The following is a 22,890-nucleotide window of genomic DNA, read 5'->3' as shown; positions in this document are numbered from 1 at the left end:
GGGAAGCCCAACATTCCTTGGCTCACAGTTCCCTTCCTCCAGCTTCAAAGCCAGCAGCGGTGGGGCAAGTCATCTCTGATCACACTCCCTTCTTTAACTCTGGCTCTGTTTCCACCTTCCTCTTCTGCTTTTGAGGGTCCTCTTGATTGGGTCCACCCAGTAATCCAGGATAATTGCCCTGTCTTAAAGTCAGCAGATTAACAACCTTGATTCCATCTGTAACCTTAATTCCTCTTTGCCACGTAACATAACATATTCACAGGTTCCAGGGACTAAGACATACACATCTTTGCAGGGCAGGAGGCATTCTTCTGACTATTACATGGAGACATAATGTGGAATACATTTGATTCTGGTCTTCCTGGCTCATCTCTTTCCCCTAAAGAATTAGTAACAGTAACCTCTCTCTTTTTTTCCCTAGTCACATGCCATCTTCTCTGGAGGATTTCTTTTCTTTTAAGATTTTATTTTTAAGTAATCTCTACATACAACATGGGGCTCAAACTCACAACACTGAGGTCAAGAGTTGCATGCTGTACTGACTGAGCCAGCCAGGTGCTCCCTCTCTTGGGGATTTCAATACCCAGGTCTTCCTACGCTCTCTGGCCTTTGAGCACGTTGTTCTTTGGCTCCATCAGATTCCATCATTTTTGCTCCTTGTTACTAGGTAACTAGTACTTTGGTACTCGGTATTAGGTACTCTTGGTACGTGATACTAGGTACTTGTTGAGGGCCTACTGTGTGCAAGGCCATGTGCTTTATGAAACAGAAGTAGACAATAAGCTGATAGTGATGAAAGTTATGAAAGAGGAAAATGACAGAGACCAGGAAAGAGGAGTACAGCAGATGGTCTCAGCATGGACAGAAGCATCAAAGGGGACTCAAGAGACCGAGCTGGGAAGTGCAGAAATCTTTCTTGTACTTATAGCCTTCTTGAATCCCTCAACCCGCTGAAACCCTATTTCATATTCCTAGGTGATTTCTGATCTTGTCCATGTATGCGCCAATCCATTCATTCAGCAAACGTACTAGGCACTGCGCTACAAGGCAGTAAAGCAGAAGCATATACTTGCTCCCCCCAAAGGAGCTCACAGTCCAAAAATTGGGAGGGGAGAGAAGGACTGTTTTAAAACGGGAAGGAGAGGAGAAGACAGATAAACACACACCACCTTCTTCAAATGAAGTCATCTGGAGTCTCCCCGAGCGCCCCCAGCTTTAGATGGACGCCCGTCTGAAATGTCACTCCTTGCCCAGGAAGATCCTGTCACTTCTAAAGCTAGACAGGTTACAGACTAACAGTGATTTGCCTGGTGATTGGTGAATCCAAACCAGGCATTTAGCTGGTTTAATTTTTAAATAACTTGAGCTAAAACCTTTTTACTTCCCTAAGTAGTTTACATTCTGCTCCATTTCCCAAAATATTAAGACCAGAGTCATTTATTATCAATTTCCCAAACATTTATTGACCACATAAGTAAGTGTCAGATTCTGAGCTTCACACCAGACACACAAAGTTGAAAAAGGCTTGCTTCTTTGTCCTGAATTGTAACCCAGAGAATAAAGTGTTTTCCTTCCATTGGGCATGTCTGTTAATTTAGTGCACTGTGTTCTCATCCACTTGGTGAAGATACAGTTTTATAATTTAGCTTTTCTATCTAGGCTTTGTAAGACTTTCTTCTAATCTAATAGTTGTGACTTCCTGATCCCCGGTGAAAATAAATTTTAACAATAGTAAATTTTTATAATTAAGTGAGAAGGCCACTTGTACTTTTTAAAAAAAATTACTATTCATTGTCAAAAGTTGTAATAATTTCTTTAAAACCAAAGTCTCATTTCGTAAAGGATTTCAAACTATCTTTTCTAATTTGTATGCTCAACTATTAATCAAAGGATGCATTCACACCCTCAACATTTGTCTAGATGTTTTATAAATCTACCATAGTATTGAACTGCTCCATAGATTAATCTGTGCAGTTGTTCTTGGGCTGCAAAATAACCTGGATGGGTCGGGTAGAATTACAACAGGATTTTGAAATGTTCTAGATTTTGAAATGTCTAGAGCTTATCCCTCTGCTAGAGCCATGAACTGGTCCCATGAAGCCTCCACAGTATCCCAGCTCACAATTAAATCTCTCTTAGAAGATGCCTGTGTTGTGGCTCAAATGAATGAGCAGGAGCAACCATATTTCTCTCTGAAATTTGACATTAGGAACTGAAAGAGCTTTAGTGATGGGCACTGAAGCTGAAGTTACCAAAAGGAGCCAGAAAGCAGACTGAGGGTGATCTACATGGCCCGAGAAGCTGAAGGTATAGGGGAATTATAAATCACTAGAGTTCTACAGTTTGGAGAGGGATGGCAAGGGCAGCATGGAGAGAAGCCAGAACACTGTGAGAAAGAACATACAAGCCACCAGAAGCACACCATGGGCTCCAGATGACTTCTCAAAGTTGGTTTCCAGCGATTCAACTGTTCTGCTGTTTCATGCCTAGATTTGCAAGAGATCCTCATTCATATTCATAATAGAGTCCCTCTTACTTGAAGCAACTTGAGTGAGCCTCTGCTTCTCACACTAGCATGGAAGTCAGGGGTGGACCTAATCAAGCTCTTTCATTTTAAGTGTCTTGATTCTCCCATTTGACAACATTTGGTATGCAAGAGCTGCCCTCTTTTTGGAAGGAATGGTGCAAAGAAGATTATAGCATGGCGGATATTAGGCTGTTGGAAATATCTTAGCCAAAAAGAAAGAAAGAAAGCAAATTTCATTGTCATTGGCTTCATTCTTCAGTGTTTCATCTTTTCTGCAAATATTTGTGCAAGGGTCTATGCCAGAGGTCACAAATCCAGAGAGGAATGAGCCAGTGCCCACCCTGGAGATGTCCAGCCTCTGGGAAGGAGTTGGGGAGATGGCACAGTGAGGAAATTATGACCCAAAGCAGCATGTGCAATGATGAAGGGAAGCCTAGATTCATAAACACTTCCCTTGTGCCGATTTTCCACTGACCCTAAAGTGTGTCCTGCCTTTGCAATGGGCTCACGGCAACTCCTTGTGGTTCACTGTCAGGTACTTACAAGTGCATTCCAGGCAAGATCAATATTAGCAAAGCAGTAGGGATGAACCCAGATCAGAATTTTGATAACAAGTAAACACTGGGAGAAGAAAACTATGGTTTGGGGACCTCAGTGGAGAAGCATAATAGGAAACAGTTAACTTCATCCTCCACTTAGAAGGGAAAGGAAGTGCGGATTGCTTCCTAGTGTCCCATTTTCCAAGGTTGCTCTAGGCATCTCTGTGCCTCCTCTCCTCCCTGCTCTGAGCCTCCCTCTACAGACTCCTACACTTTGCATGAGACTGGGGCCCCCCGGCTTCCCAATCCTGTGGCCTACATTACATGCCTCTCACTCGGGTGGCCGGCAGTAGTGATGGGCCGTTGTTCAGGGCTGAGTAGCAATTCTGTAATTTCATTCCCTCATTAGAAGGTGTGTGTTTATTTATTAAAGCTGCACACTGCCCAAAGGCAATGAACAAAAAATATAGAAATACTGAAATTAAATAAAGGCTATTATTGCTGTTATTTTATAAAGCTTGTCTATCACAAGCCACTGTGTACCTTTATAGAATCGAGGCTGTGTTAACCAGGCACTCGCCGGCACCTCAGTGAAACAACTTTGCCCCTATCCTGCTTCCTGTCTCTGTCCGTACACAAGCCCTTTTTATCTGATGCTCTCTTGAGAGGCCAAGGGGGCAGAAGACCCGTCTAGAGTCTTGCACCTTCTAGGAAATTCTGCAGCCTCCAAACTTCTGCGCCAAGCAGTGTCTCCATGGGGTCTTTCTGCTGAGCTCAAACGCCCCGGAACAGCATCCTAGGGACTGAAGGGACATTTCTGTTCATAAATGGGTCTTTCCTCCATTGGATAAAGAAATGCAGGGAACTACTGAGTCTCCTTTTGGTGCACGCCTGTTGATGGAACAGAGGGCACCCTCTCTGAAGCCGGGAGACCAGCAGAGAGCACACACGGTCACGGCCCTGCTGGAGCTTACTAAGTGTTGTTGGGGGAGGCAGAAAATGGACAAATACTCAGGGAAATATGTGGCCTGTCACCTGGTGTTAGAGCTATGTCTAAGAATAAACCATGGAGAGGGCATCAGGCATGCCCGTGGGGTTGGAGGGTGCTCTATTCTATAGGGTGGCTCAAGAAGGCCTCACTGAGGGGCACCTGGGTGGCTCAGTCATTAAGCGTCTGCCTTCGGCTCAGGTCATGATCCCAGGGTCGTGGGATCGAGCCCTGCATCAGGCTCCCTGCTTGGCGGGGAGCCTGCTTCTCCCTCTCCCACTCCCCCTGCTGTATTCCCTCTCTTGCTGTCTATCTCTCTCTCTCTGTCAAATAAATAAATAAAATCTTTAAACAAAAAAAAAAAAAAAAAAGAGAAGGCCTCACTGAAAAGATGCCATCAGCAGATCCCTGGAGGCAGTGAGTAAGAGAGTCATGTGGACATTGGAGGGAAAAATATTCCAAGGGAAGGGAATAGCAAACACAAAGACTCTGAGCACATGCAAACAAAAGCATAGATTTTATGTTTTTCCAAACACCAATGTTAGCATTCGTAAATACCTAGCTTCCTGCTGGCACTCAATAAACAGTAGTCCCCCCCCACCCCTTTGTTTCTCTCTCTTTTTCTTTCTCTCCTAACACACACACCCCACATCTAGTTGGATCTGGGATCAAAAGAGGCTCGGGGAAGCTGTTTTGGCAGCATCCCATAATGCTCATTCCTAAATACCCGTAAGAGCAAGAAAAATTCTAGGGCTGCTCAAAAGTGTGTGTGTGTGTGTGTGTGTGTGTGTGTGTGTTTCTGGTGGCTGTGGACAGCCTATAATACTTATGGATGCAAACTTCGCAACTGGCCTCTAGGAGAATCCCAGCATCCCCCTTTTCGGCTCAGTGGGGCTGGGCCTGCTTTCAGGTAACAGGTAAGGGAAGCCCATTGGGGTATTTGCCCTGGGACGAAAAGCACTGAGAAACCCGCGGAGGGCGGGGCTCGTGGGACAGACTCTAGCCACTGGGTCATTTCATTTCCTTCCCTATTAGGTGCTGATCTCTCTACAGAGACTCCAGGAGAATGAGAGGGGGCATGAGGACAGCCAGGTGCTCAGAAGGATGTAGGGCTGGCCATCACATTTCAGACAGGCCACTGAACAGAGGGGAACGATTTTTAGATGCAGGCATGGATTCGAGGCAACAGGCGCTGAAGGGAACCACTGTAGATTTGGCTACCAGCCCTTTGATGTCTCTGAGCGTCCTTATTTTTTTCCCTTGGTTATAATCAATTCCATGGGGGGGAAGGGGGGAACAGTGAAAGGAGGGGGAAAAAAGAGATGGGAAAGAAGACAAGAAAGAAGGAAAAAGACAAGAAGAAGGAGCCATCTTCCTCCCCAGGCTGGTGATCTGGGAAGCAGATTCTGGTTTCTGGGGGGGGGCGGGGGAGGCACAGTCCTAGCCCCTGTCCTGGCCCCCAGGCCTTTGGAACATATCTCCCAGGATCCACAGTTGAGATTACATTTTCTATATTTCCTCCCCAAGAGATGCCCCTCAAAGCGGGAGCTCAGCTGGGCCCAGGAACCACCTTTTCCTTTTTATTTCCTTTTAACGTTAAAATAACCTCTTTTTGACCTCTAGGTAGTTGAGCCAATTTTCAGGGTAGGAGGTCATCAAATAAAGCATTAGCAAGAAAGTTTAGGATATTCTGCATGGATTTCTAGTTGCCTATAAAGAAGAGACAAGCCTGGCCTTCCTTCCCCCTCACTCTCCAGCCTGAGAACAAACTCTTCTCCAGGCTTGGCTCACCAGTGTCATTTTGCTCATTCTCCTCGGCCAAAACTCATTTCAGAGAACACTGCTCGCTATAATAACTTTGCTTTTAAGTAGAAATATCTTCTGTGATGCCATCAACTGGAAATAAAAGGAATAATTTTCAAAACTCTTTTCAAACAACCAGCAGCGCTGATGAAGCCGATCACAGAAAGCAGGTAGCTGCCACGGGCAGGTGGGTAGTAAAGGAATTAAGAATGATGGAGTCCATGTCCCCTTTCTGAGCAATGGACAAATTCCAGATGAATGCAGGTCCAGTTCTCTTAAAAAAAAAAAATCAGACCGTACTTACGTTCACCATAAGCTAATGCCTCCTATGTGTGAAGTTGGGAGCCTTTATAAGATACTGGAGTTCCTCTCTTCCCCCAGGTTAGCAAGCTTCAAGGTGAATGTTATTATTGCTATTCCAAATGGTTACACAAAAGGAAAAAGTGAATGCATTTGCAATTATTCATTAGAGCAAGTCTCTGTTTTGCACCGTGATTTTTATTTAACATAAAATGGTGTTTTCCTGGTTGACTCTATCTGGCCCCAACAGGGACTTTTTTTTTTCTTTTAACAGATAATTTCCCTTCCCAGGCCAATTCAACTTGAGAATTCTTCCCATGATAGAAGTTAATTACGTCAAATAGAGGAAGTTCGTGGGAGGGGGCAGGGTAGCTGGGACTACTCTGGGCTAAGGGGCCGCTGGGATGAGGGGGCCATCAGACCCTTGGTGGGGGGAGATTATACTCGCTTCTTGTTTCCACTGGCACAATCCCCTAACAGAATGACTGCACTTCACACGGAACGTTTTAAATCATAAGGACACAAGATAGAGAACTAATGAATAAGGAGCGCTCCAAGAGGGCCCCGGCAGGTTAAATGGAATGCGGCTATTAAGGAGGTTGGTTTTTTCTTGTACTTGCGTATCAGTGAGCCACATCTTTCGATAAGGTTTTTTCAGCCCGATACCAGATCTTATCAAATGTTGTTACACACTGTTTAGTCTCCGGGGCAGACACAAAAGAAATGACATCAAGGTCGGATCGCCACCCAGCAACGTGGAGAAAATCGGAGGGAGGTGCGGCAAGCGGGGTTGGGTGGCTGTCGCAGGGGTGCTCTCTCCATAAAGCCTAGCCCCCCCCCGCCCCGCCGCAGTGGGTGGAGACCACCAGACCCGTGGGAGTGCGCGCGTGTGTGTTGGTTGGGGGAGGCGAGGGGGGCGCTTGCAGAAAAGGGGATCCTTGAAAAGGCAGGAAGGGAAGGAGAAAATAAAATAGCACGCGGGCTGCCAAGATGGAGATGGAATTTGTTTTCCCTGGCGCAGCCCCCCTGGCGGGGCAGCCCCCACCCCAGCCAGCTTTTGTCCTTCAGAGCCAGGAGAGCCCCCGCTTTAATGCCTGCAGGTTGACCATGCATTGTTATTATACAGTCTTCATGTTCACATCATGTGTCATCTGACCAAAGGAGAGTCTACAAAGTGAAAGGCTCATGCAAAATTTATGCTTATATGGCTGTTTCAGTCAGTGGAAAAATCAATAGTGCAGGCTTGATGCACAGAAATGACTGAGTGCTCTCTGACTGACACTAAAAGCACTGGGAGATTGAGAGCTGCATTTGCTGTCCAAGGAATCGAGTGTATTAGAGCTCTTCTAATAGTCTGCTCACCTTATATTAGCCTTTCCTTGGGATTATTTTTTGATAACAATTATGATTGTGGGGTTTAAGGCAATTACACTATTACAAAGAAAAAGCCGCTTTTTATGTCCTCTAAAGCTGTCATATATTTCACACCGCAACTGCCTTCCAATTATTTTGCTACAATGCACTTTGGAAGCAAAATGTCCTAACTGATATATATTAGTCCTTTATGTTTTATAAATAAAAATCAAAGCCGTAATGTAATCCTTCAAAAGGAGCTTCTCAGTTTCCCCAGACGTGATTTTAGAGAGAGCAGAAACGGAGTGGGTGCCGTATGTTTTGAAAGAGACACATTAGACGCATGCTCCGGGGGTGCTGCGGAAGCTAAAGAGAGACACCTCATCCGGACCTGGGTGGAAAATGCTAATAGCATCTGTTAAGGGTAGGTTGGGGGGGAGGGTCGCTTACAAGTTGGAATTTAATGATGAAGCCAAAAAACAATCTTTGAAATTAATGCAGTCAGAAAGGACCTCAAAGCCACGTGACAGAACATTCAGGAGCCGGCAAAGACACGGATGAGATTTTTCTATTCTCCAAGCCCTTTTGCGATGAAGATTTTACAGCTACACGGGAGACCCCCCGGCCCGTGTCAGAGGGGTGGGCGGGGGGGAGAGCAGTGACCGGCACCCGGGGACCCAGGTAGAAAAATCATGGACCACAGTGAGTCATGGTAATGAGGATCTGGAGGTTAAACTGTGGCAGGAGAGAGCTCCTTGTTGTTGAGCCATGAAAAACCGTGCTTATGTGTTCTTGTCCCAGGGGAGGGAGGGAAAGGCTATTGTTTCCCACTCTGAAATCCCTCCAGCAAGCTGGGCAGTCCGCTCAGTGAGGGACAGGAGAGCCCCCTGCGTGGTGACTGACGAAGCTCGCCTCTTTCACCATGTGACCCATGACTCATCGCGGCTGCCAAGGCAAGTGAGTTCAGCCTCTAAATGAACGGGAGGTATGAAGGCTGCTTTATGTCTGCCTTCCAAAAAATAAACAACAGCATTGCCGAAAACAGGTGGAAGCACATGGGTTATTCTGATGATAGCGATTAAAAATGTGGATGCGATATACACTTTGAATGCATTCCACAAAACTGATCCACCAAAAACCAAAAATTTTACCCACGCGTGCATGGAGGAGGCCCTTTGGGGCTTAAAACAATCAGTGCAGGAACGATTTCCATGATCCCTGGGCCGCCATGTAGCAGTAGAGAGGCACAGACACCTGGCAGGCCTGGGAGCATCCTCTTGCTGGAGTTCTGTGACTGGCCGAGGACAGGAAAGCCAAGAGAAGCAGCATGGATGATCTTTCATCCTGTGAGCTTTCCTGAACACATGTCGCTGTTTTGAAATACGTTTCCCTTGGCTCCCTGGTAAGGATTGTTTCCTCAAGACTCTTTTATTTTTAATTGGGAAGATCCCATTTCCCTTTGCTGAAGCTTAGTCCCAAAGTGAGCTCATTGGCCAGAACTATTTCATCCCATATCCCGTTAAACATCTTGCTGGCACTTGAAATGTCAACAGTATCTTAGTAAGTCAATATGGCCACTTCCCCCAGAGTGGTAATGCCACTGTGCCTTTTGTCCTGGGAAAGAGCACACTTACTGTGAGATCTATCAGAATCAGCACACCACATCTTACCTTTAATTTTTAGTATATTCTGAGGCTTCCACCTGTGACACATGCTAAGGGATTATATGTAGTTTATAATCTCTTAGGAAAACAATCCATCTCAGACTTTGAGGAAATATCTAACCTCTACCCAGAAATAGCAGTGGAAAATAAAAAGATCTAGGGATGCTCAGAAAACTGCAGAGGACTTCCATGCTCTGACAGGGAAACCACCTACTAGATGCCCTGGAACGTTGTGTCAGAAGTGACCTTTAACCTGAAAGTCTGGAACCTCTTGATTTTGGTCGAAGCCAGTGGTAGCCCAGGGAAGTGGGTAATTTCTGAAATACCTTAATGGTCTCTTCTGGGAATGAGGCTGGTCATTAAGGAGGTGTTGATGAGTACCTGGTATGTCAGTGAACAGACCGATGCATCCATGATCACATGAGAGAAGACAGGGCATTCGACTTGAGGTTGGAGAGCCTCAGTCTAAAACCTTCTCTGTCATTTATTAGCTGTGTGACACTAAGCAAGCATCTTGAACTTCTGTGAGCTTCCATTTCCCCATCTGCACAGAAGAAATAATAACCCCTCTTCAACAATGGCTATGAATGAAATCCTAATGCTCAATGAGGGGGTGCCTGACACAGAGCGTGGACAACTAGCAGGCAGTGAAGAAATGTTTGTTCTTTAACTTGTTCCTCAATCAGAGTGACTCCTGGCTCAAAAAAAAAAAAAAAAAAAAAGCCATTCTGGATCTGAGGTGAGCTGGAATGTGTCTCAAAACTGAGCAGAAAGACCACTTTCAATCTCTCTCTTTCTGGCTAGAAACATCCATGAAACAAATGGTTATAGAAAAACTGAGTGACAAAGACTGTCCTGATGCATGAGATTCTCCGGGTCTCAGCTTGCGACTACTATTACTACTGGCAACAACACCATTGATGATGATGATGATGATAGCTGATATTTATTTAACCATTTATAAAAATTAGCCTTTCTCAGAGAATCATCCCAGCAATTTCATCAGATAAATAGGTTATTTTGCCATCCCAATTTTATGTGAAGGAACCAACGGTCAGATAGGTTAAGTAACTTACCCAAGGTCAAATAACTAGGACTGTAGTTAAGACCCAATACCAGCCAGCATGGCTTAACCACTCCATCACAATGCCTTCCCAGAATGTTCCCTACATGTCACTTTCAGGAGATGGTAAACCTGAACTGTTTTAATCTAAATTACACACCCCCTGTTTTCTCTATCCTGATAGTGTTTTCCCTCTTCATACTACTGATAGGTACTATGCTGACCATTCACTTCTTTGGCTAAATGACTGCCCTTTAGTAGAAGGTCCCTGGGGCATCAGTCTTTTTTGGGTCCCCTATTATGGTGTCAGTGTCTACCTCATGTCTGGACATAGAAGGGACTCAGTACATATTCTCTGATGGAAGGAAAACATGATTTCATTGATTGTGTTTCTAAAGGTTGACCAACAGCTTTCCAATGAGACAATTTTTGAAGAGTGGTGATATCAAGTGGCAAAAAAAGCCTTGGGTTCAGTTTCAATCATGTCAAAATCTTGTTTCTTTCTCTCTTAGCAGTTACCCAAGACTCAGGAATATGCAGGTCCCTGAAACATCGGGGGTAAAGGGAAGAAGCCAAAACAGGCATCATATTGAAGTTCCTCCTCGGTATCCCCACCTCTTACGTCCAAATGCCATCTTTGTCCCCTTCACCATGTTGGTAGAAAAGGGTTGGAAATGGCGGTGAAGGGAGCAACAAAGACTATCAGGCAAGCTTGGTCAAATCGTTTGGTCTTCCTCCTGGTTTTTCAGGATTCTTTCCCCATCAGTCCCCTCTACTGAAAATCTAGCTGGTGCCACAGACAGTCCCCTATGTTACACTGGAGACAACTGAGGATTTTTACTGGGGTTGACAACATGATTTCCTGCAAAAACTAAGCTCTTCCTTAGATAGAGGCTTGCATTCATGTTCAATCTGACTCAGCATGTAGAGTTAAGAGACTGCCAGACTTGTGGCAGAGACAGCAGTCTCTTGCTAATAGGTTTAAGGGAGAGGTGAAAAATTGATCAAAAACCAAGTAATAAAGAAAAATTTTCTTTCAAATTGGTAGACACTGCTCCTGAGGCATTATATGGGGCTCATGACTTTGCTAATATTTTCCCAGTGGGTCTGAATAACAAACAGAATGGGGAGACCTTGATGACTCCGTGCAGAAGTGGAGGGGTAGAGGATCACACATCATTTACACCTTTCAGAATCTAAAACTAGAGAAGAACTGGGCAATCCTCATGGAAATTCTACATGGGTCAAGTTTTATGAAGCTGTCTGCTTGCTTTCGAATAAATTAATTTTGATATTATCTTCAGCTCAAGATCTTAAAAGAGGGTCAGATACTTTCCCCCAAGCAAGCTTACCCTTTAAAGATATTTATTTCCATGATTTATAGAACCAAAGTAGACTTTAGCTTTGCTTGATAATAATTCACTCAACAAAATTCTAATTTCAGTAATTCATTATCTAAGCCCCACATTATTTCTATGACATACCTGCAAGGTTATAGAATTTGGACATCTTCAGGACACCTTTTTTTTTTTCCCCCCTCATGAGCTGCTGTGAAGTTCAGAGATTCCCAGTATTTCTTTGGAAATATTAAAGGCTATTTGGAGTTTTTGTGGCTGCTACTAACTCCTGGCTCATTAAAGTATTTTGATAACCAAATTGTCTACAATGGAAGAATCATTTCTGTGCGAGGACAGCTGTAAAGTAATACTGAGGAAGAACTGATGGCAGATGTTGATCCTCCGAGCTGGAGATGGTGATTCTGTTCATGGTAAGTATAAATGGGAATCATGATTTTAAACACCTGGTTTGGGGGTGCCTGGGTGGCTCGGTCGGTTAAACGTCTGCCTTTGGCTCAGGTCATGATCTCAGGGTCCTGGGATCGAGCCCCGCCTCGGGCTCCCTGCTCAGCGGGGAGTCTGCTTCTCCCTGTCCCTCTCCCCCTGCTCATGCGCTCTCTCTCTCTCTCTCAAATAAATAAAATCTTAAAAAAAAATAAACACCTGGCTTGGGTTTGGGGTCTTCACATGATAGATAATCTTAGGCTATGATCTCTCTTATATTAACCTTATACAGCTTGTCTGAAACGTATGTATGTATGTATGCGTACAGGATGGATGATTAGTGTTTATGGGATTCCTTGGGATTTCATAATATTGAAATTTTAGGAAAAATGAACTATGAGTAAGTCACTATGAGTAAATCAGTGACTACTCTGTTCAAGGTTCACACACACTAATGTAATTAATCTTCACAACAACCCCAAGTATAAATATTCTTATGCTACTTTACTGATGAAGAAATTTGGTCTCAGAGAAGGAAATTCATCATGGCTCATAGGCAGTAAGTGGGGTAGTACCAAAACCCAGTTCTTGCCCCTAAATCAGACTTCCCACAGTTAACCAAATGTGTATGTGTGGGATTTTTCATAGTACGGGCATATACTGAGGGGTAAGATCTTGTTTTCTGTCTTCCTTTTAGAAGCAATTTTAAATATGACTATGCCTCAGAAAGACACAGCACAATTTAAAGATAGCAGTCAAGATTTATTATAAAATCTCACCACAAAATTGTTTTTCTTTTTTAAATATGAGGTTTTAGAGGGTTTTGTTCTTCTACTTCATCTGGAAATATTACTTAGGAAAGGTAAGTCAATTAATGGAAATTTATCAAATGTTGTTACCATTTTGATTAAAAAATTTCCTTTCTCAACAAGCATCTTGTTTTAAGAAATTAAAGACCAGCATTGTCAGTCTTGAATTGTCAATGGCCTGAAAACTTTCTGGCCCCCCAAATAGGTCTGACACTCCTACACAACCTCCTACCCCTTCGCTGTCCACAGAGGAATCTTTGCTGGAGCACAGTATCATATACCTGTTTCAAAGAAGTTTCCCAGTTAAAAAAAAAAAAAAAAAAAAAAAAAAAGCAAATTCTCAATTTCCTAACTGACTGAGAGACAAATCAGATAGATTCTGGGGACTTCATTTCTGGAGATTAATGTACTATCCTGACAAAGCTGGGCTTTTCACACTCTTACAATATACAATCCCTAAAAATGTATCCATTTTGATCTAGTAGCACAAATTGCCCAGGTCCCTAGACTAAATTATTGATACTACAATTAGCACCTCTTATCTCTTCTTGGGGAACTCAGTGAAATAACTCTCCTATAGCTGAGCCAAGAAATGAGAAAGGATAAAAGGGCTTTTTGTTGTGTTTTTTTGTTTGTTTTCCCTTATCCTTCTGGCTCCGTAGAAGTGGTTTCAAATGTGGGTGCTGCCATGCCCTTGAAGGGCATAAGTGCTCCAAAGAGTGATGCTGGTTTTCCATGGAAACATGGCGTGGAGAGAGTGAGGAAACAGCTCAAATATGCCCTGGCTAAGTGAGGAGGGGATGAAGCGGGGCAGGTATGTCTCCTTTCTGTCAACAGAAGGAATTTGAGACAGAATCACCAAAAATTGATAAAGAACCCTACAGTCTGCCAAGTTTGGGGACCCCTTCTTGATCCAGTTGGAGAAATAAGAAAGAACATCATCATTATTATTGTCCAAACAATATGGTGTATGTGCTGTACATTGTTGAGAAGAGTTACATTTGATGTCTTTGTCAAACCAGTGTTGATTCTCAATAGGAATGGCTGATGATTTCCTATCGTTTATTAATTTGGTTAATTCACCAACTATTAATGGAGGTGCTTCTAGGAGGGCAGTATTGTGTGGTGGGCAGAGACAGATTACCAGCGTTCAAATCCCCCAGCAGCCACTTACTAGCTATATGACCCTAAGTGAGTGATTTTGCTCTCCATACCTCAGTTTCCGCAGATACAAAACAGGGGTGAGAACTAGAACCCCACAGTGTGATGTGAAGACTAAATAAGTTCATACCTATAAAGGGTGTATGTATGCCTACATGTGTCTGGGGCATCATAAAATGGTAGAAATTACTGTTTTCACTATGCCGGCAGGCCCAGTGCAAGGTGCTTTCATGTTCATGTCTGTTTGGTAGGACAAATATACCAGCTAGAGATATACTGCCCATCTCATCGCCTCCTACCTGGCTTGTGTAGTAGCCCCTATCCGATCTTTGCCTCACCGAACACCCTTGTTCCAGACCCAGACTCAACTTTCTAAAGCTTTGCTTTTACCATGTCATGATACAAAAAGAAAAACAAATTAAAACCGTCTCATTAGACACTTTACCAAGGAAAATAAATGGAAGGTAAAGAAGCACATGAAAATGTGCTCAATATTCTTAGTCTTTAGAGAAATGAAAATTAAGGCCACAGTGAGACCCCACTAGACACCTGTCAATAGCTAAACTGAAAAAAGAAAAAAGAAAAAAAATAAACCCAAATTGACCATTCCAAATGCTATAAAGATGTGGAATAATTGGGTCCCTCACACACTGCTGATGGGGATTATAAAATAGTAAAGCCATTTTAGAGGATAATTTAGCACTTTCTTATACAGTGAAATATATACTTGCCATATGACCCAGTGGTGTCCTTCCTAAATATTTACCAAAGAGAAATGAACACTTATGTTCCTAGAAAAACTTGTATGCAAATGTTTGTAGTGGCTTTATTTATAATTGCCAGGAAATAAGAAACCATCCAAATACTTTTCAACTGGTAAATGGGTACCCAAACTGTGGTATATCCATATAATAAAACCCCATTCAAACAAAAAGGAACCACTGCTACACACAGCATGGGTGAATCTCAGAGGTATGTTCTAAATGAAAGGAGCCACACTCAAAAGACCACATATGACATGCAGAAAACGTCGAAATTATCGGGACAGAAAACAGAGCAGTAGTTGCCAGGGGCTGGGGGCCAGGGAGGAGTTAATTACAAATGGACATGAAGGAAAGTTCTGGAAACTATTCTCTACCTTGACTGTGGTAGTAGTTACACTGGCTGGATGCATTTGTCAAAATTTGTGGAATATATACTAGAAAGGGTGAATTTTACTTTACGTAAAGTATAGCTCAATAAACTTGACCAAAAACCAGTTCTTTCTCATTACCAATAGAATAAAAGCTATTCCAATGGGCCGAGGGTTAAAATCTACTCTTCCAGATTGATCCTTAGTTGTTGTCCCCCACCTGAGTCTTCCTCTCTTCAGTCTGTCCTTCTTGTCATAACACATGTTTTATGTGTTTCTACTTCCCTACGTTCGAAGGGGACCCTACATTTGGTACCGACAAATAAAATGACTTCACCAGCCCTTGAGCCATACCAAACCATCCAAGTTCAGGCCATATCCTATGATCTCAGTGGTCTCTTCCTGCTCACACCAACCCCCAGTGACATCTCCAGAAAATTCACTTGGCATTTATTCTTTGGATCGCTCATTTGGTTTTTTGTTTGTTTGTTTTTTACCTTGATGCCATTAGTTTCCCTTTTGTTCATTTATTATTTTATTTATTGATCAGATATTTATTAAACAGGTATTTAATACAGGGGTGATCACTACTGGTTGATCATTATGATCAATCTATTCCTATGTAAACCAATTCCTTTTCTTCCTTCTGTGTAAGACCATCCTGTTTTTGTTTCAGGAGGATAACCATCCCTCCTAAATTATCTAAGACAGCAGGGGTCCCAGACCTCTTGCCAGTGATAGATTAAGGGTGGGCATGTGACCTAATTCTGGTCAATAAGAAATGAGACAAAGTCGGCTGGAATCTTCTGGAAATGGGGACACCTGGAAACGCTACAACTATTTTGCAACAACAGGTGAGTCAGCTGCGAGAAAGCTAATATGCCAAAGACAATGGAGCACAACGTGGAAGAACACTGGGTCTTTGATGAGCCTCTTGAGCCCTAAATGAGCCAATACAGATGCTGTCTACCTCTCTAATTCTTATTACATGTAATTTTCCATATGGCTGAAAGTATCTTACCCGTTATTTACAAGAGTCATGAAATAACATAAACATCATTAGTCTCTATTTATCAAAGAAACTATTGCTGCCTCAATAACAGATCTAGCATGAAAATAACCGTTCATTCATTCATTCAACAATACTTTTTGAGCACCTACTTTGTGCCAAGCACTGTTTTAGATACTGGGGATGCCACAGTACACAAAACAAAGTCGTGTTTTCAAACAACTGTTTTGTAAGCTTCCTCACATCTGTCGATCCCTAAGTCATGGCATATGTAGGATTTTGAAGTGATTGGTAGGAACTGGTTTCTGGCCTTCCAAAATTGAGACCACCAGAAATTCACAGAACTAGGAAAATGTGAGAAATTCATTTCAATCTACAAGATCCCTTCAATTCACAAGTGAGGAAGCTGGGGCACAAAGAGTTTAAGTGGCTCGTCCAAGACTGCCCAGCTAGTAGTGTTAGAAGCCAGAGCAGGATTTGGTCCCCAGAGCCAAATACCTCAGTACCCTTTCGCTAAAGCAGGGACCTCTTCTTTTGATTACTTCTAGGTATGTCCTGACAATCTTTGTGCGGGATCATTTCTGCAATTTGCTTCTCTGGGGAATTTTTCTTTCCCTTGTTCTGACTTGGGGGAATTTCCCTGCTCACTACCCGAGCAAGCAGAGATGTCAGGGACCGTGGAGCCCTTTCAGTGGAATGCTTCAAATACACACAGCACAGCAGGAATACTGGAAATGGTGAGGTTTTAAAACTCAGGCGGAATCAGCACTAGATAAAACCCTTTGCCTAGTCCTTCAGAGAAACCCTCCTACCCTGTTCAAGGACACTTAGCAATTTCTGTCTTAGTGGAAGAAGTCGCCACTTTGAGATGTGGTTGAAAACAGCCTCTCTTAAGAGAGTGCCATTTGTGAAATTTTCCTGGTGATAATTCAGGGCTTTGCCCCTCTATGAGCTTTCTACCTCTCTCCCATCAAGCTTGGTCCAAGGAAAGTTTATAGGCTATGGTCACTGGAGATTGGGATCATGATGGTTTTCACAGCTGGTATCAACTAGCTCTATGGAAAACAACAGTTACAAGCTTTCCTGGAATGGGAGCAGAGACCACAATTAGTATTATTATTTTGTGTTGGGTGTTTGCATGGTGCTCCTTAGGTGTTACTTTATTTCATTCTCCTAAACTCCATGAAGCAGCTAAAAGCCCACAATCCCTTACATGAAACCCTTGTGGCAGATGTTTTAGAATTCAGAATTTTTTATAGTTTAAAAAGTTAGTATGGAAAATACGCACTATACATCACTTAACAGCCTCAGTATGATCTAGGGCAGGATTCCATAATCAAACACATCAATGTTTCTGTAACAAAACCTATTTACTCTTCATACTAAGCGGGATTGTAAGAACTCCAAATATCCTGATACTAGTTCAGCTCAGTTTTGCTGCCATGTGAATTATGAAAACACTTTTGCTTTTCAGAGATGTTTGGGATTTTGGAATTGCAGATAAGGATATTTAGGGCTATACAACTATTTGGCCATGTCACAGCAGAGGAAATTGAGGTTGCCTCAAGTTCCATAACTCGGGGGGGGGGTCAGAAATCAGACCCGACAGCCTTCACTCAGAGCGTTCTCCCCTCTCTGCTTTATCGCTCTCCTGTTGCCTGCCTATTCGGTCTCATTGCATTCAGATACAACATACAAAGTACAGGAAGTGCACTAATTCTAAACATGCAGCTCAACAAAGACTTGCCTACATCACTACCGTCCTGAGCTAAGTGATCAAGGTATTTAGCAGAAGGTTTCCCTTGCACCCCTTTCCAGGGACCTCCCTTTCCTCCATGACTCTGACTTGTGTCACCATGAATTAGTTTTGCACGTTCTACAACTTTATGAAGGTCGCGGAACTCAATGTGCTCCTTTACACCCAGCGCCCTCTGCCGGATCCATGTTTCTGTGTGTAGCACTAGTTCATCCTTTTCACTGCTGTGTGCTATGTCCCTGTACCAGTGTCTCATGATGTACTCATCCGTTTCTCTCCTGACGCACATTTCAGTCCGTTCCAATTTGGAGCCAGAGTCTTAACTATCGGACCTTCCTGCCACCAACTGCCACCATCCAGAACATCTAATAACTCCAAAGAACTTTTTCTGTAAAGAGCCCGAATAGTAGATACTTTTGGTTTTGCGAGCCATGTAATCTTTATTACAACCCCTCAGCTCTGACATTATAGCCCGAAAGCAGCCACAGACAATCTGTAAACGAACAGGCGTGGTTCTGTGCCAATAAAGCTTTATTTAAAGACGCGGGTGACGGATTGGCGGGCCCCGCCCTGCTCTGCGGTGGCTGACTCTGCCTCCCGGTTAAGGAAGGCAAGCGAACAGGCACAGAAGGAACGGTACCACGTGCCAGGTGGAGCCTGTCCTCGTACACATACTGTCTTGTTTCCTCTCCACAACAACCCACTCAGACGAAGACCACCTCCGTGCCCATTTCACAGATGCCCAAACTGAGTTCCGAGAGGCCAAATCTGCGGCTAGTGATCTGAATGCCGTGCTTTTCCCCCTGCATTCAGGGATCCTCAGCTGAAGCTCAGAGCCTCTGTATCATAGGCAGACCTCTGCGTGTCCCCGGGCGTGCATTTTTCTATGGAGAAGATCCATAGCTTTCCTTAGCATCTAAAAGACTTTGCGATCCAAAGAGCAGGAAGAAACAAGGACTAGGGACAGTTTTGTTAACACAAGGAAGGGAGAAAACCAAGGGGCTTGTTGCCTTCTATCTAGTCAAGGTGTTTTCTCAGTGGCCAGAAGGGATGTTCCATTTAAATTGTGTCCATACAGGGACGTTGTTTTTTTTTATATATATATAAAACAATAAGTGAGTTTTCAGTGGAGAGGCATCTCCCCTTTTATGCGAGCACCTCCTGCCAGGCAAACTGAGCTGAGCCGTATTTACATGCAAATAAGGGTGTCAGGTTGAAACCCACTGAAGAACAGTGGTCCTATATAAATAAGAACGCTGGGGCCTCTGTCTATATTTACATCTTTATTTTTATTATTATTTTTTCTTTTGCTTCCAACTGTTTTTATTCGAGCACTTCTAAAACTCTAGGAAAATCCTCTATCTTCCTAAACTATTGCATACTTTTCATAATTTTTTTTTCCAGAGTAGACATTTACATCTTTAAATAAGCGCCTGTAACCCTCATCTGTCTGCCTGAGTTCCCTTCAGCCAAGCTCATTCCTAGACTGAAGAACAGGGAGACAAGCAATTGTGTAATTGTGAGCTGTATTTCATGGCCACAATTCCTTTGAGAAAGGCCCTAATTAGTCTAAGCCGTGTTTAATGTAAATCAAGTTTCACTTTCAAAATTCCAAGGGCCCCATTCTGACAGAATGTAGATTTTTTTATGCTCCGCATAAAACACGGGTGCTAGTAAAACACGGTAATGACAGGCGGGGAAGAGCAGAAATCAATATATGAAAAGTCACTGAAATTAGGTAGGCCTGACCTCCTGGAACTGCCTCAGAAAATCATCCTTGAAAAAAAAGACTCTCAAAGGGAGACTTTGGTTTTGTTGTTGTTGTTGTTTGTTTTTTTCCTTTTGTTGTTTTTTTATTGTATTTAAATTCATTAATTAATATATAGTGTGTTATTAGTTTCAGAGGTAGAGTTCGGTGATGCATCAGTTGTATATAACACCCAGTGCTCATTATATCATGTGCCCTTCTTAATGCCCCTCACCCAGTTACCCCATCCCCCTACCACGTCCCCTCCAGCAACCCTCAGTTTGTTTTCTATAGTTAAGAGTCTCTTATGGTTTGTCTCCCTCTCTGATTTGTTTTTCTTGCTCTCCCTTCACAGATGCCCACCTTCTTTCTCCAGCTTAATTCAAACTTCTCAACATGTTGGTTCTGACTCATGACAGCATTCACAGTAAGGTAACAAAAGGAAAATATTGTAACACTTCCCCTAGTGAGAAGGGTGGCTCCCCAGAACCCTTAAAACACTGTGGAGATTCCCGGCGTCCCGATTTATTTCACAGTGTAATTCAATTATTGAAAATAGCATCTTTATATCTTCCAACTTTTTCTTATAGACCAAATCAGAAAAGCCAGATCCTTTCTGAGTGTTTGATAGCATGTGGTTAGCAGGGTTATAAAAAATAATAATAATAAAGGGTACTTACAGATTTAGTATAAACTATGATTAATTTTTATTAAGAGGATACATTTATACATCATAAACCGACAATTTATTTGAAGAACTTTTTTTTTTTTCCCCTGTGAGTTGGGTACTTCCCCTGGGTACAGAATGCAGAATTGTATATGAGATATTTGAGTGTCTAAAACGATGTATGATAAATGAAGTAGCATGCTACTTATACGCTTATCATGTTCCCTGACTAGCAACAGGTTCAGCAAAGGGCACAGCCAGTAAATGAAATTTTCCACCAGGACAATATATCATCATAAGAAATAGATGCGCTGGAGACTTACAAGCTTGCTCAAGATGCGGACAAGGTGTGAAATGGTAAAAAATGAAAAGCGGAAGCATCATAGAGTAAATTTCAAATTCAGCTGCATATTGGTCAGGGCTGATGCTTTAATTGTTTCAAACCACAGGAATAAGGGGGAAAATGCAAATGCCATCTGAAGGTGGAAATAAGTTTCCACTATTACTGAATTTATAAATTATTTTTATCATAGGCACCACTGAAGCAGAGAAAAGTAAGGGGTATGGAAATGTATGTGACTGCCACGGTATTAATTTGAGGGAGAGAGAGACACTTCAGTTATATTTGAGGAGTCTTCACCATGTTTAACCTTGAGCGAATCCCTTAGTCTTTCTGCACCTCGATTTCTTAACTTGCTAAACAGAAGGTGGGGACAAATAATTTCTAAAGGCTCTCCCACTTAACAAAAGCTCTGTGGTTCTCAGATGAAGCATCGGATAAGATCTTTGAGCACGCAAAAGGAAATGGTCAGTACAGTCACTGCATTTGCCTGGGGTAAAAGATTTATTGAGGGAAGTTCCAGAAAAAGCAGATGCTCCTGTCCAGTATTTCATTTCAATAATGATCATTATCTCAGGAGTTAATCCCCTCTTCTGGCTCCCAAGTCATCAAAGGATACTCTTATTGGTGATCCAAGAGGGACAGGCTCATCTTCCCTCATGTAAGGTCAGCTGCATCAGGGAACACCAAGGCCCTCTGTTGATAGGCACCATGCATACAATTTCCCTTTGCTAGCTACTTCTGGTGACAGTGCAAAGTGACAGTTTGCAAGGGTGAATTACCTGCAGCATAGTGTCAATAGGTATAAATTACAATAGACCCAGGTGACAGCTATTCTAAGAAAGGGCTCCCTGTATGTTAAAAAGCTCAGTGGAGACAATGCAAGGGGAATAAAGGGCTAAAACTAATCTGATCTAGACTGAGGTCTTGTCAACACCGAAGACCTCCAAGAGGAGACAGGCTGCAACTTTGACTCCTGGGGGAGAAAACCCAGAGAACTGGAAGGAGGAAGGAAGAAGGAGGAAGGGCAGTGTGGCAGAGTGGTTAAGACAGGGAGTCTTTGTTGTGTGTGTGTGTGTGTGTGTGTGTGTGTGTGTGTGTGTGTGTGTAACCTCTGCGCCCAACATGGAGCTCAAACCACAACCCCGAGATCAAGAGTTGTGTGCTCTATCAATCGAGCCAGCCAGGCGCCCTGAGACCTTGGTTTTGAATCTCAGCACCACCACTTACTGTGTGACCTTGAACAACTAAGATGACAATAACTACCTCGCAAATCATGATGTGTATAAATGAGATAATAGATGGAAAGTCGTGCGCATAGTACCTGACACTTGGGAGCTATTTTTATTACCGATCTGCCTAGATACATCTAATACACTGCTTTTGTCGCTACCTTTATCTTTTATAAAAACGAGTGGCTATAGACGCAGGTTGGATAAAGGTAGGCTGCTAAGAGAGGTGAGCATGTGAGCAGTAGGTATGTATACAGTGAGGAAAGGGAAAGGTGGTATAATATTAATTAGGAAGGTAAGGGTAGCAATCATAGAATGTGAGAGGTTGAACCAGAATCACCACCTTGGTGGTATAGAGTGTAACATCAAAAGGAGAGCAGAGTAGGGATCTACAAGGCATCAGAAATGCAGGAACTAAAAAAAGGAAGATAGATGTTTTTGTTGGATTAGCATGAAAGGATAGGTTTCTGAACACAGCGAGAAAGCCAAGCCCAGGGAGTAATGCGCAAGACAGCTTATATTCACTTAGCAGTCTGGCAAAAAAAAAAAAAAAAAAAGTTATTTTGTTGGCTGATGCCTTATCTGGATAGTTTTAACTCCGGAAAAAAATGCTGTGTAACAGAAATAGATGGGACCAATGGCCTTAATGATGCATAGAAAATGCAATGTGTTGGCAAGAAAATTGACATTAGTAGAGAACAAATTTCTTGATAAGTCTCGATTAAATAGTAGTTTTGCTCGTGCGAAAAAGCGGTGAGTGGATTGCAACCAAAGATGTTTTGCATCGAGAGAGAGGTTGTGTATGAGGCAGCCAACAGAGAAGCCAGAACACAAAGAAAAGAGAGTTTCCAAAGCATCACACTGTGATCTCATTCCTTTACTGTTGGCTTCCTTCCCAGAGACGAACACACAGCAACGTTGCTGCATTTTGTGTTCACCTGAAAATATCACTAAATCCAATAACTGATGGAAATGAATCTTCTGCACATCAAAACTCCTAGAGGCAAAGGCTTCGGAGG

The 22,890-nt window shown here is 42.9% G+C and overlaps 1 protein-coding gene and 1 pseudogene across 2 annotated transcripts in view; both read right to left on the bottom strand.

The window, feature by feature from the left end:
* LOC112809721 (protein disulfide-isomerase A3 pseudogene) overlaps positions 1-18,174 on the bottom strand; it is a 43,320-nt pseudogene extending 25,146 nt beyond the window's left edge.
* POU6F2 (POU class 6 homeobox 2) overlaps positions 1-22,890 on the bottom strand; it is a 485,531-nt gene that overhangs the window by 189,399 nt on the left and 273,242 nt on the right. The gene's annotated exons all lie outside the window — the stretch shown is intronic.

The sequence above is a fragment of the Callorhinus ursinus genome, unplaced genomic scaffold, assembly GCF_003265705.2.
Source record: "Callorhinus ursinus isolate GAN/ISIS: 27379988/994484 unplaced genomic scaffold, GSC_fseal_2.0 scaffold73, whole genome shotgun sequence".
In the NCBI taxonomy this organism is placed as follows: Eukaryota; Metazoa; Chordata; class Mammalia; order Carnivora; family Otariidae; genus Callorhinus; species Callorhinus ursinus.
This window is presented reverse-complemented; position numbering and strand designations above follow the sequence as displayed.